Consider the following 12,011-nt stretch of genomic DNA (forward strand, 5'->3'; position numbering starts at 1 on the left):
GACATCTGCAAAGGGGTCACAGCTTTCTCTATAAACCTTTCCACAGTATACATGGGGAAAATTCAACATTGCCAACCAGAACCTTATCCCATGTTAAGTCCGAAAAATCTACCCACAAATCTGTGTTTTTGGTTAGTTAATATCTGAATCATATTTTAAGAGTCCTTTTGGGGTGAGTCATTCTATAAAATGTGTGGGTGGCATTCTTCCACCTGCAGAAAACACTGTATGTTGCATTGTTAACATTTTTCTAACTTTATGCTGATTCTCACTAATTCTAAATGTGGTGTAAGTTATGGCATACTAGATTATTGTCCAGACAGTAATGATGTTTTACACAGAGCGGACATTCACTTGTGGCTTCCAGTTCATGAGCTCAGCGTCCATGTAATTGGTGAGACAATGTGACCCATCTGTAAAGAAAAGTAGACCTCTCTAAATAGTTTTGGGAGGATTTTCTGTGAATCGGCTGTCATTTCAGTGATTTGTCTCTATATTTACTGGGCCAGGTACAGAGTGCAAGGAGTGTAAGGAGTATACATGGTGATGCACAATACCTTATTTTGGCCAGACAGTAAGAAGCAATGCACAAAGTTGGTGTTTACTACACAGGAGCAGGGTCTCCTGTCTATGAAAGGAGTCTCTGCTTCTTCATGTAGTTGAATTGGCTTTCTACACTAGAGTGCCATGGAAACAATCTACAGGCATATCCTCTGCACCATTTAATGTAGAGTGTACTGTAAGTGTCATTGCAGACTGCACTGTTACTTACCTCTGTGCTTCAATCATTCCAAGAAAATATAAAATAAGCAGGGAGGCATTTAGGGCATAGCTCGCTGCTCAGTAAGTTTAGAAGCAGGGACTCCTCTCTTTGACAGGAGTCTCTGCTCCCTTACTGATTCCACCAAGGTTAAATACAAAAAAATTGGATTCAGACAAACCTGATTTTTTTTGTAAAATCTGAACAGATTTTGTCCCTAATTGATTTGCTTAACTGTAATCATGTATATGAGGTTTTCATTTTAGATTGTGCATTTCTCCACTCTTGTGCATTTTAAAAGCCAGTGCTCATATATCTAATTCTTTCCCTACTTATTCCAGAATCTATTTAAGGCATCTCAGCTCTATCCATTCCCTGTTGCCTGAGCATTGCTGGCTCCTTGTGTCCATTGTGAAGGTGTGCTATCCTGCTATCCTGTACATCCTAACTTATGCCTGTTTCACAGACTCTAACTCTTCCTGACCACTCCTTCACTATTCTGACTTTCCGAAATGCTGACCTAAACCTATTGGCCAGCCATTACTCATATCATGACCACGCTTGTGGAGCGCACTTGTAGCCTCCAACAGCAGAAGTTCAGATTCTACAATCTTAAGCAAAAAAATTGATGGTTACTTAGACTCCACTCAAAGGCATGGTTGCTATGGGCAACTGCACAAATTTTCCTCACAAGTTTTGATAAATCTCCACCTTCATTTTCCTTAAATGGTCACTGTCAGATTCAAAAAACTTTTTATATGTTGCATGTCTTGGCAAAGCATTCACCTTTCTAATATACTTGATAAGAAAATGTTATTTTTTTTATATAGAAATCATGGCTTATAAATAAGACCACTAGGGGTTCTCATACCATACAGAACATAATCCTGTCTGGCTGCAGCATTATCTGTGTCCCAACTGAAGCACAGGCAGGGACACAGTCAAGGAAGTGAGGGTGGGACTAGCACTCTACTGTGCTCACTCCTGTCCTGTCAGACTGCAGCATGTATACAGAGAGGAGGGGGTTACAGTGATTGGATAAAGAGACCCAGCACAGCACAGCAGACTCGGGTAGGAAGCTGAGTCATACAGAGTGATGAAAAGAGATATACGTGCCCCCTCTATAGAAAAAGATGAGAAACCAATTAAGCAACATAATTAAGGTATTTGTGAAATAAATATAGGTGCTAGACACATACAATATATATATGTACATGATCAGAATACAATACCAAGTATCTTATATAACTTTTTTTTTTATTTTATTTTTATTTTTTTGCGGGACATGTACACTATAAGTACACTGGAAAAAGTGCCCCAGTTTTAGTTTCCTGAAATTTAGGAATGGTGGTTAACCCCTTGTTGAAGCTTCACCATGTTCTGATTTATAAGGCTTTAGTAGGGGGGGGGGGGGGGAGAGGAGACCTGAACTAAATAGAGAAATATTTTTCCTCGAGGAAACACATTTTCCTCTTTGATATCTTAGTCCTATGAAGATGACAGATTTTAATACTTTGAACTGTGGTCAATCTTTATCCATCCATAATCTTATTATGTGTAACAGTTTTATTTTTATAGCATTTCCCCTCTAAATGGTTAGGCTGATGATGTCATCAACTGGTTTGTCATGTTACTGATATATTTGCTGTATTTTTTTTTTCTTCCTTAGGCCTGACTGTAGGATTACTAAAACAACATCTCACAAATAATAGACAGAGGAGTTAAAGTCCTCCATCCGAAGCCATTATACAGTACGTCACTGTGGATACTTTCAACATGACATTACATAAGTAGGATATCCTATGGTGGTTTACATTGTCGGGGGGGGGGGGGGGGGGTGTATATTAAATTACAGTAAATCCTCCTATAAAATATACATTTAGAATGAACATGACTGGAAAACATAACAAAAATGTAATGCACCTCATATGCTTAATCTATCAAACAACCCACTTGAAGATGATGGAAATAGATTTTACAATCGGTAAGTGAATTAACGATGTATATCATGAATTAAGTTTCTTAAAGGGGTACTCCGGCGGAAAACTTTTTAATTTTTTTTAATCAACTGATGCCAGAAAGTTAAACAGATTTCTAAATTACATCAATTAAATAATCTTAATCCTTCCAGTACTTATTAGCTACTGAATACTACAGAGGAAATTCTTTTCTTTTTGGAACACAGAGCTCTCACATCACAACCACAGTGCTCTCTGCTGACACATCTGTTCATTTTAAGAGCTGTCCAGAGTAGGAGAAAATCCCCATAGAAAAAATATGCTGCTGTGGACAGTTCTGAAAATGGACAGAGATGTCAGCAGAAAGCACTGTGCTCATGATGTCAGCAGAGAGCACTGTGTTCCAACAAGAAAATAGTTTTCTCTGTAGTATTCAGCAGCTAATAAGTACTGGAAGGATTAAGATTTTGTAATAGAAGAAATTTACAAACCTTTTTAACTTTCTGGCACCAGTTGATTAAAAAAAAAGTACCCCTTTAAATTCATATATGGTATAGTGGCCTAACATGTATTAAAGAATGTAACTCTTTTTTACTCTATATTTATAGGTGCCCAATTGGAAGATCTAAGAGGAATTTAAATATATAATCATATTGAGATCTGGGGTGGTCAAGTATTGCTAGGCCATCAACCAAGCTTATATGGACTTCACACTCCCTCCCATAAACATGCATTGAGGGGGTGTGGCCGTGACGTCACGAGCGTGGCTGAGATGTCACGAGCCTCTGCCCCGCATCGCCAGTCATCCAGCACGGAGCGAAGATCGCTCCGTGCACCGGATGTCTGGGGTGCCACAGCCGAGATTGGGGGGTCCCCAGCGGTGGGACCCCAGTGATCAGACATCTTATCCCCTATCCTTTGCATAGGGGTTAAGATGTCTAGGGGCGGAGTACCTCTTTAAGTGAGCGGTGATTCACACAGTACTATAGCTTAACGAGCATTTCAAAGTTATGGCTCGCCAGGCTTGCAGAACTTTTCAAAAAGTTTGGCTTATGGCAAACAAGTTCTATGTGAACTAGCAATGCAATAAACCTCAAAACATGTGCAAAACATATAACACTGCCTAAGAGCTCTAAAGCCGTGAATAACACTAGGGTCAGCTAAGTATATATTTATTTAGTTTTAAAATATTGTCACAGTTACGGCGATATGCGGTAACCCATGGCAACTAACAGCTTGTTTAAAAATATACTGTGCTAGCAGATTTTGTATGCTTATTAACACTTAAATAAAGCTGCATAAAGTATCAATGGTTGTTGGCAGATGCTTGTGGGTGTTAAAAAGCGGAAGTGCAATGGCTTTTTCCAAGCATTTAAAAAGTTGTCTCTTTTTGGGACTAGCAACAGGATTGGAGTCCCAAAATAGTGAAGAAAAAATTGCTTTTGTATAAAAAGCCTAAAAAACTATACATTTTGAATTATGGATTATTTATAAATGCGTTGGCCTGGCTCGTAATAGCAGCAGCAAGGTTAATGTACTGGCGGTTGTGGTAGTAGCCTTGTCTGTTTGTCTACATTTATGTCACATTGTGTTGTCTATCACCTTCAATTTCTTTGTTTCACCTGGCCAGCACCCTGACCAGCAGGAGACTGCAGAAGGGTCTGGTTCCTAGCACTTCTCAGACTGAGAGCACATAGTGAGTGACTTTCACATTGGTGTGGTGCTGTCTGTGGGCCAGTGGCTGCGTCATGCAATATTGGGCCGTTTTTTCCCTATGAGCACTGGTGTTGTGGCGGTACTACCCTATTTTAAATTAAGGACATTAGGGACCCGCTCAACCCAGGTGGCTATGATGGGTCAAGTAGGCTTGTAAATTGTGATGTAAACATATACTAACAACCTGTCTCTGCAGCTATTGGCTGACAAGCATGGCTCTGTACACTGAGGACAAGCAGGGCTCTTTACACCGAAGACAAGCAGGGCTCTGTGCACTGAGGACAAGCAGAGCACTGGCTTGTCAATCAGCCTGCTGTGTGAGCCAGGGGGATGTCACAGAGCCTCAGTGCACAGAGCCCTGCTTGTCCTCAGTGTACAGAGCCCTGCTTGTACTCAGTGTACAGAGCCCTGCTTGTCCTCAGTGTACAGAGTCATGCTTGTCCTCAGTGTACAGAGCCCTGCTTGTCCTCAGTGTACAGAGCCCTGCTTGTCCTCAGTGTACAGAGCCCTGCTTGTCCTCAGTGTACAGAGCCCTGCTTGTCCTCAGTGTACAGTGCCCTGCTTGTCCTCAGTGTACAGAGCCCTGCTTGTCCTCAGTGTACAGAGCCCTGCTTGTCCTCAGTGTACAGAGCCCTGCTTGTCCTCAGTGCATAGAGCCCTGCTTGTCCTCAGTGCACAGAGCCCTGGTTGTCCTCAGTGTAAAGAGCCCTGCTTGTCCTCAGTGCACAGAGCCCTGCTTGTCCTCAGTGCACAGAGCCCTGCCTGTCCTCAGTGTACAGAGCCCTACTTGTCCTCAGAGTACAGAGCTCTGCTTGTCCTCAGAGTACAGAGCCCTGCTTGTCCTCAGAGTACAGAGCCCTGCTTGTCCACAGTGCACAGAGCCCTGCTTGTCCTCAGTGTACAGAGCCCTGCTTGTCCTCAGTGCACAGTCTTCCTTGTCCTCAGAGTACAGAGCCCTGCTTGTCCTCAGTGTACAGGAGCCCTGCTTGTCCTCAGTGTACAGAGCCCTGCTTGTCCTTAGTTCACAGTCTTCCTCATCCTCAGTGAACAGTGTCCTGCTTGTCCTCAGTGTACAGAGCCCTGCTTGTCTTCAGTGCACAGTCTTCCTTGTCCTTAGAGTACAGAGCCCTGCATATCCTCAGTGTACAGAGCCCTGCTTCTCCTCAGTGTACAGAGCCCTGCTTCTCCTCAGTGAACAGAGCCCTGCTTGTGCTCAGAGTACAGAGCCCTGCTTGTCCTCTTCTATTAAAAAATCTTAATCCTTTCAATAATTATCAGCTGCTAAAGTTGAGTTGTTGTTTTCTGCCTTTCAACAGTGCTCTCTGCTGACATCTCTGCTTGTCTCGGGAACTGCACAGAGTAGAAGGTTTGCTATGGGGATTTGCTTCTACTCTGGATGGTTCCCGAGACACGTGTCATCAGAGAGCACTTTGACAGAAAAGAACAACTCAACTTCAGCAGCTCATAAGTACTGAAAGGATTAAGATTTTTTAATAGAAGTAATTTACAAATCTGTTTAACTTTCTTGAGTCAGTTGATATATAAAAAAACGTTTTTTCCTGGATAACCCCTTTAAATCCTTGCTGATAAGTATGACTATCATCGTCTTCTGTAAGCATGATAAGGGGTACTCAAAAACTAACTTATTAGGCAAAAACTAATTATTCCCTATCCACAGGATAGAGGATAAGTAGCTGATCACGGGGGGTCCAATTGCTTGGGGCCCCTGTAATCACCAGGACGTGACCCTGGCGCTCTCAGTGAGAAGTGCATGTCGTCGGTAGAGCCTACAGGTAGACGGCAGGGTTTACATTTATTTCTATAGGAGCGTCAATGATGCCCTAGAGCTGTACTCGGGTATTTTCTGCACTCCCATAGGAATGAGTAGAGTGTGTGCCGGCTGCAGAATGCGCTCCTCACCGAGCGCTGGGTCCCGTCCTGGTGTTCACGGGGGCCCCAGAAGTCTGACCCCCCCCCCCCCCCCCCGTGACCAGCTACTTATCCCCTGTCCTGTGAATGGGGGATAAGTTATTTTTCATTGCTTTAATCTCAATTGGGTAGAAAGCTAGCAAAATGTTTTTGAGGCATTATTTGGGATTTTGAGAGAAAACACAGGTAGAACATACAAACTCCATGCATGTCTCGTTGGTCAGCGTCAAGCCTCAGTGCTTCAAGGCAGCATTTCCCAAACAGGGTGCCTCCAGCTGTTGTAAAACTACAACTCCATGCATGCCCGGAGTTGTAATTCTGCAACAGCTGGAGGCACCCGGATTGGGAAACACTGATTCAAGACTTAGCTTAGCGCTAATTCTACTATTATTAGAATGATAGGAAATAAGACATAATCAATTATCTGGGATACTTATAGAATTACTAGAGATAGTAGTGATGGCCGCAGTAGCATCATTGTGCGCTGCTGTAGAAGGAATGGTAATTTTAGCAGTATTTAAATGAAAAGCAAAGTCAAAGCACCGGAAAGATAAACTGGTAAATTGCCCAGAGCTAGAGATTATCTGCTCTTCTGCCACACATGCTTCTTTATCTTGTAGAAACAAGAAAATTACAGGAAGAAAGGAAAATGTAGTATATTGTGATACCATCGAGAAGCCGTCGTAGGAAGCCATGCCTCTAACATTTGGTGGAAAAGTCATTTGATCAGGAGGCAAATGTTTCAGACATGAATTTTCTAAAACAATTTTAGACGCTCCAAATGCACGTTATCTGCCCATGAATTGTTATAGGACTACAGAAAAGTGATGACTAATATTATCTTTATCTCCACCTACTGTATATTTTTGGCTTTTTTTCCGACTCCCAATGTTCCCAAGATGCCCTCGCCTACACGCCAACAGAAGATTTTTTCATTTTTCTCAAAACCATAGTTTCCTTTGTGTAAATGTTCTGTATAAGGGGTGTTTTTGTTGCAGAATTGTTCTCATTCTAAACACTCAGGTTTATATTTACGCATGCGCTTTGCTATATGAGGGTGGTCATGGGTGACGTAAGTATATTAGTCCATGTTGTAGAGCAGGAGGAGCTGAGAAGATTGATATATAGATTTGTGGGAAAAGATTAATCATAACTTATTGTTTACTCTTTTAAATCTCTCTAATTTCGGGCTTAGGTGTCCAGTGGGCGGTCCTAATCAGTGTCCAATGGGCAGTCCTAATCAGTGATTGATGCTTGCGCAACGCAGGGAAGGCTCCAATCATTGAGTGACACCACCCATTGGACCCAAAATAGCCCAAAATAAGTAGTCAACATGAAAATATACATCAATCTGCTCAGCAACTGATCCTCTATAGTGCTCTCCAAACTGTGGCCCTCCAACTGTAGCAAAACTACAACAATTGAAGGGCCACGGTTTGGAGACCACTACTCAATAATAGATTGCCAGGAGACAGAACAACTTTTATAAAGTGACATGATCTATGGCCCTCTGAGCATTTTGAAAAAGGAAACTATAGATGGCCTGGAATCCAAAGGTTGTGGCCACCACAAATTTTACGATATTACAGTCTACAGTAGTTTTATTTAGACATATGTGGCAATTTAGTTGACTTATCGGGCTGTAGTTTAGTCACTGTATGTTGGTTTTATTTGCACACAGTATGGTGGTGTTAAAATTTTGTAAAATGGCTACTAAATTACTTTATAGCAGTGGTACCCAACCAATGTGCCATTGGGGAAGATGGCGATGGGATGCGCTAAGGCCCCTGTGGAGTATCACTGTCACAGGGGTCCTAGTGCATCCTAGCTCTGAGGTCTCCAGGAGCTTCCAACCTCTAGTGATCCTTCCTGCCGCCTCTAGAAGCCAGAAACTTCACTTCTTCTGGGATGTGCATGATGAGAAGTGCATGATGACCCACAGATAGAGAATCATCCTACAGCCTCTAGTGGCCGTAGAAAAAAGCTGGTGAAGACGCGATGACGCTGAGGACCAAGATGAGTATGTGTTTACTTTTCTTTTACTTAGTGGGAGAAAGCCTTTCCGACAGGGGGAAAGCTAACTAGAGGGGGCTTAAATACAGGGGACAGCTACCTACAGGAGGAAAGCTACCTACAGAGAGCAAGCTAACCACAAGGGGGGGGAAGCAATATACAGGGCAAAAGCTACCTACATGAGGCCCTATACACAGGGGGGAAACTATCTACAGAGGAGTCCTACCTATAGGGAATTTTACAAAATACCTACAGAAGGACATCATATATCCAGGCGGAAAACTATTTACAGGCGGGGTCCTACATAGAGAGGGAAAACTACCCACAGGTCGGTCTTGGTCCTACCTACAGGGTACAAACTGGATATTGTAGAGGGCAGTTGTCGGTGTGCCCTCATGTAAAAATGTTACCAAAGGTTTGGTAAACCTGACTATTTCAGTGGATTATAACTGTATTTTTTTTGTCAACTGTAAAATAGTATTATTTTGTCAACTAATGATGCTTATAATCAGGCAATGTAGGATATGGTTGTTTGTACAGTGTATAACCTTAGACTATATGGAGAGGTCTAAAAAAAAAAGCACTGCAAAGAACATCATCTAACATTAGGCCACCCCGGGTCCTCCATCCTCTAAGTACGCCTCTGGTCATAAACGTCAACTTAAAAGAATTTTCTCGTAAACCTGGTCTAAAAAGAATCAAACTATCGGTCTATAAACGAATGACCCATGGGTCTGACGTATTTACTCCATGTGTAAAAAAATAAATAAGGTCTGCACACAATAGATGTGCTGACAATCCTTATTGTAAATGTGACCATAAATGATCACCGTTCTGAACGGAGACAAAAGCTTCGGCAGCCACCTGACTGGTGTTTTTGCAGCTGATTTAAATCATTGGAGGCCGTGGCAATGAGTAATGCTGACCCATGTTCATGGAAATCATGTGAACAGTTTACAGCCTCGGTACTGGAACATCACATGTAGACTTGGAGGACAAAAAGAAGCCCGTCAAGTCTTATACCTTCTTTTTCTATGAGCAGTGTCTGGCAAATCAACTCTCTACACATCCCCAGGGACCCTTTCCTTGCCAGGTGATCCTAGAAGAATAGTAGTACTAGCGAATATTTCTACACTGAGCTATGAGTATTCTCATATTTGCAGGATGATCTCATAGGCTAAAATGCTTGTATTCTGCTTAGTTTGCCATTTTTACATGTTCGCTCTGAGCCAATACTCACAGGTTCATGCCATCTCGGGAAATATGTTTACAGAACTGTGTTTTCAGCTGAAAGAGCTCAACGTATGGCGTAATTGAAAGGGATACAATTTCCAATTTTTAATAAGTGAAAATGTGCAGTGTTTAAAAATTCTGTCAATGCATCAGGTGACTAATACATTCCAAGCAATATTAGCATTGGTTCCAGAATGACACATAATAACAGCAAAATTAATCAAGCGATCGGGGAGTTATTGGTACTCCGAGCCCGATTGTGCAACGCTATATTAGTCCCACACCATCGAAATAATCCAAATATTTGCTATTAAATTTAATATATCCTCGTTTCATTCACTCATAATAAATCTTAAAAATAGGTTTATTTTTGAGATTTTGTATGTATCCTGTTTAGGACCGGAGGTTAATAAGGTTCAGACTAAAATAGTTTCTATGTTGATCTAGAGAAAAGCACAAATAAAATTTTCCTGTGGCCATTGCCAATGTGTCCTCATGATGGGAATTAATATATATAGAGACTTAATATGTGGCAATTAGATTCAAGTGGTTATTCCAGGAAAAACTTTGCATCGAAAATAATTCAAGTTGGTGGAGTTGTGGCTCCTACACACTCAACCGGTATTGAGAAAAAGCAGGTACCAACCCAAAGTGTAGAGGTGCACCCATTTTCTCTATAACTGGATGTCAGTCAGCCTATGGTCCATTCACTATATGATCATTAACCAATTAGGGATCCAGGGCGTACAGGTACGCCCTGACGCCCGGGTACTTAAGGACCCAGATCGTACCTGTACGGGAGAGCCATCTCCCTCTAGCTACAGGAGGGGATTGGCGGTGTATACTACACCGCCGATCACCATCTATCTCCGTGTCATCGGGTCATACGTGACCCTTATGACCAGAATCACCACAAATCGCAGGTGGGCATTGTCCCGGGATACCTGTTGAATGATTTTAGTAGGCATCCCTATCCAGTCCCGATGTGTGGCGGGGACCGGACCGGGATGCCTGCTGTAATCATTCAGCAGGTATCCCGTGACAATGCCCACCGGTGATTTGTGGTGATTCCGGTTACACAGGTCACGTGTGACCCGATGACACGGAGATAGATGGTGATCGATGGTGTAGTATACATCGCCAATCACCTCCTGTAGCTAGAGGGAGATGGCGATCCCGTCACCCCCTCCAAGGAGTGCTGCTATTGGTCAGTCCGACCAATAGCAGCCAGCAGAGGAGGGGTTAGTGTCCCCCTTCTCTCAGCTCTGCTCATTCACTCAGCGTTCAGAGTTCAGTCAGCGGGCAGAGCTGAGAGAAAGAGCCTGTGAAGATCTGTGCCCCTCAGGGCTGAAGAAGTGTCTGTAGTGCAGGGTGAGTTTGTATGCAGGGACAGGTAGGAGGTTAAAAAAAAAAATTCCCCTCCCTGACCCCCTAATAGGTCCTCAAGGGTCCGCCGCAGTTTTTTCAGCATGACTCAGGCCCTACTAGGGGTTCAGGGCGCTGCATTTGCCCACCCCCCTTTTTTTATAATGGTTTGTGATGTAAAGTTATATAAAGGTTACACCAAACACACACACACTACACACGTCACCCCCCCCCCCCCCCACGCACACACCCTCCCCCCCCACTAATGGTGGAACAAACGAACTTGTGCACCCAACAGTTCATTGCCCATCACCCTGATTCTTTTTTGGATAGGTCCAATGAATGGTACGCCATTGATGCAGCCGAAATGAGGACATTTTGGGGCCTCGTGCTGCATATAGGCCTGGTCAAAAAACCCAGTGTCAGGCAGTATTGGAGTGGGGATGTCCTCTACCAGACCCCGCTTTACAGTATGGTCATGACACTGAAGCGGTTCGAGGCCATTCGGAAATGCCTGCATTACACTGATAATGTGGCATGTCCCCCCCCCCCCCCACCCCCCGAGGTGATTCCACCTATGACCGGTTTTACAAAGTGATAGATCACTTTGGGGCCAAATTCTTGGTAGCCTACGTACCACTCTGGGAGCTCTCGGTAGATGAGTCTCTTATCAGTTTTAAGGGGAGACTCATCTTCCGCCAGTATATTCCCTCGAAGCGGGCATGGTATGGCGTGAAACTTTGCAAACTTTGTGAGAGTACCTCCGGGTACACTTGCAAGTTTAGAGTGTATGAGGTACGAGATTCCCATATTGAACTCCAGAATGTCCCACCACTCTGGGTGTTACCGGGAAAATCGTTTGGGACCTTGTGCACCCATGGCTGGATAAGGGTTACCACCTTTACATGGACAACTTTTATACCAGCATCCCTCTGTTCACATCCGTTGCCACCAGATCCATGTCCGCTTGTGGGACCGTGTGGAAGAACCAGAGAGGCCTCCCTCTAAATTTTCTGCAGACACCTATGCCCAAGGGT

Source organism: Hyla sarda, chromosome 2 (genome assembly GCF_029499605.1).
Source record: "Hyla sarda isolate aHylSar1 chromosome 2, aHylSar1.hap1, whole genome shotgun sequence".
In the NCBI taxonomy this organism is placed as follows: domain Eukaryota; kingdom Metazoa; phylum Chordata; class Amphibia; order Anura; family Hylidae; genus Hyla; species Hyla sarda.